The sequence below is a fragment of the Chrysochloris asiatica genome, unplaced genomic scaffold (assembly GCF_000296735.1).
Source record: "Chrysochloris asiatica unplaced genomic scaffold, ChrAsi1.0 scaffold00546, whole genome shotgun sequence".
Lineage (NCBI taxonomy): Eukaryota > Metazoa > Chordata > Mammalia > Afrosoricida > Chrysochloridae > Chrysochloris > Chrysochloris asiatica.
In genome coordinates this window covers 341228-344026 of record NW_006409064.1, presented here as the reverse complement: position 1 = coordinate 344026, position 2799 = coordinate 341228, and positions in this window count along the sequence as shown.

The window sequence follows — 2799 nt, the reverse complement described above, 5'->3', positions numbered from 1 at the left end:
GGCTGGCAGGCACGGACCACTGGGCCTACAGCTCAAAAGGCCCTGTAGTGCATCATCTCAGCCCACAGCGCTGTGCCAGACTCCCTTCAAACCAGTGAAAACAAGTAGGCAGACCTCATATGACGGGTATCTGCATCCCCCGCACAGGGCCTCTGAAGAGTGGCCCGTCAGCTTGAGCCACCGACCCAGCAGACCAAAAGGCCCTGGAGTGGCACTCCAGCCCACCGTGCTACAATGGGACGGCTCTCAAATCCATGAGTGCAAGCCAACCGAGTAGTACACACAGCCCAGCCCTGTCACCTGTATATGGTTTCTTATGAGTGGTTGGTGAGTGTGAGCCACTGGCTCCGTCCCACTGGGCTTGTCGCTCAAAGGAATCTGAGGTGCAGCACCCTACTCCACAGCACTAGCTGGGCTCTCTTTCAAACCCGTGAAAAAAGGCAGACCCACTCCTTGTCTCAGCCTAGCCCAGGAGCGTGTGTTCCTGGCAGAGGAGAGCGCTGGGGGTGGGGGCGGGTTCCAGCTGCTCGTCTAATCCCTTATCTCCTCTTGCCCAGATGTATGTGGGCAAACCGTGAGCGCACCCCCTCCCGACACCAAAGAAGAAAGAAAAAGAAACTAGAAAATACAACTAGTTTGGAACGCCATGGCTTGGCGACTCTGCGGCCCCTATTCAGTCCAGCCACTCTGTCTCTCCCAGGCTGTGGACCCAGATCACCTAGCCTGGCCAACGGGCCCAAGGGTACACACCCTTCTGCCTCTGCTCCAAGTTCCACTGGCTACAAGTCTCCCAGCCTCTAGACCCCTCCTATCTCTGTGGATCTGAATCCGGGAGCTCTGGCTTGGCTCCTTTCTGTTTTGGATTCCGAGCCTCTTTTGCTGGCAACCTTCGCCCTAGCTGCCAGCGATTCCTGCCCTCTGCACTTCTTCAGTTAATCTAAAATGTTATTACTCTTGTTTTGGCTCCCTCTAGGTTTTGCCACTTATTGAGATGCTGTGGGGTGGGTTCTGACCCACAACTAGTCAGTATATGGTTTCCTGTAGGAGTTGCAGCCCACAGTTCTTGCAAATCTTCAGAGTTTGTGGTCTGGCAGATTAAGCCACAGCAGGGGTGTTTTGTTATTGGAATTGAGTTGCTATTTAGTTTCGGCAGGTCCCTGAGACTGAGTGGAGAGTTGACCTAGGCTGAAGAGGTGGGGGATGGGCTTTGTGCTTGCAGGCAGATAGGGTCTGTTTTTGATGATGTCCCAAATGCCTCTTTGTCCCCCTGTGCCTTGGGCCCCCCAATTTTCCCTATATATTCACCAGTAATGCCTAATGTGGCTATGAGGACCTCCCTGGGATGGACTATGTTGGTTCCTGAGGGCTCACTGGTTCTCTGCGAGCATGCTCCTTCTGAGAGTGTCTGCTCAGGGCCTGTTAGGTTCCGCAGTGGGCGGCGCCCTCCATCCTGTAAGAGCCGGGAGCAGGCAGGTGGGGGTTAAAAATGCTCGTAACTTCTCAGTTGTTAGTTCTTTTAAAAAACCAAGTTCATAGAGTTGCCGCCTAATGTTTTATGTTTGCCCAAAAGTTGTCTGTCTACCAGGCTGGGGCCCCTATTGTGACCCTGTCCCGTATTTCTCCCGAGCTCATGTACCTGTCCCACTGGTAGTGGGAAGTGCCGCCAGAAGTCCCCCCATTTAATCTATCTTAACATCAAGGTAGCATTCTTTGGGAAAAGGAAAGAATAAGGCAATAAACGGCTTCAAACATTATACCTTTAGAGAAAAAGGAATAATCAGGAATAATCCTTCTCAAATAATCCATCTTTTGGGGAAAAGGAGCAATCAGGCAATAATCCTTTTTAAGTATTCCATCTTTTGGGATACAAGCTGCTTGGTTCCTGAGATAACTATCTAAGTGAGCTTAAGCATGTCCTGTTCTCCTTCTAGAACCATGAGGTCATCTTAGCTAATTTTTTAAACTAATTTCTCCATTTGCAGGGTCTTCATTCAATAAGATCTAATGACTAAACCAACTCCATTTTCTTTAAGTTGGTAGATCCATGCTATCATCAGTCTTTGAAACAAGGTTGAAGCTAATAAAAATACATTTATGAAATGAATAGGAACTGGAGATGGGTCTTGGACTTATTAATACAATCCAGAGACCTAGGGCCAATTAAAATAGTGGTTTCAGAAGGGATCTGCTTGGTCAGTTAAATTTAAATCAAAGAGGTAAGTTAGAAGGTTATAGTGACTATTTTTGATTACCAAATGGGTAATTTGATAGATTTTCTGTAAGTTTTTTATGAAGCTATAAGAACATTGAAAACCACATTGGTGAATAAAAGGCCAGGCGAGTCTGCTAAGAACATTTCCCATCATGCCAATGTAACTAATTCAAGGGTAGCAAGAGATGTCCTGTGAGAATTCCATTGAGAAGCCTTACTCATCCACTCTACAGTCCTGAGCTTGTCCCTTCAGACTATTTTTGTTTCCCAAACTCAAAGAACATTTAAAAGGAATACAAAGGTGATCCTCGAGGACACTAAAATTGCTGTCTTGACATGGTGTAAATCAAAGGGTGAGAGTCTTCAGAGAAGAGAGAAAAAAGATGGAAAAATGCCTTCAGTAATGTATAGTCCTAGATGGAAGATATGTTGAAAAACAATAGCTTCACATTTTGATATTTTGTTTTATTAAAGTTTCTAATACTTTGTAGCAAGGAGCTCGGGTAGCATAGTGATTATGATTCAGGCTGCTAACATCAAGGTCAGCAGTTTGAAACTACCAGCCATTCAGTGGAAGTAGGATGAGG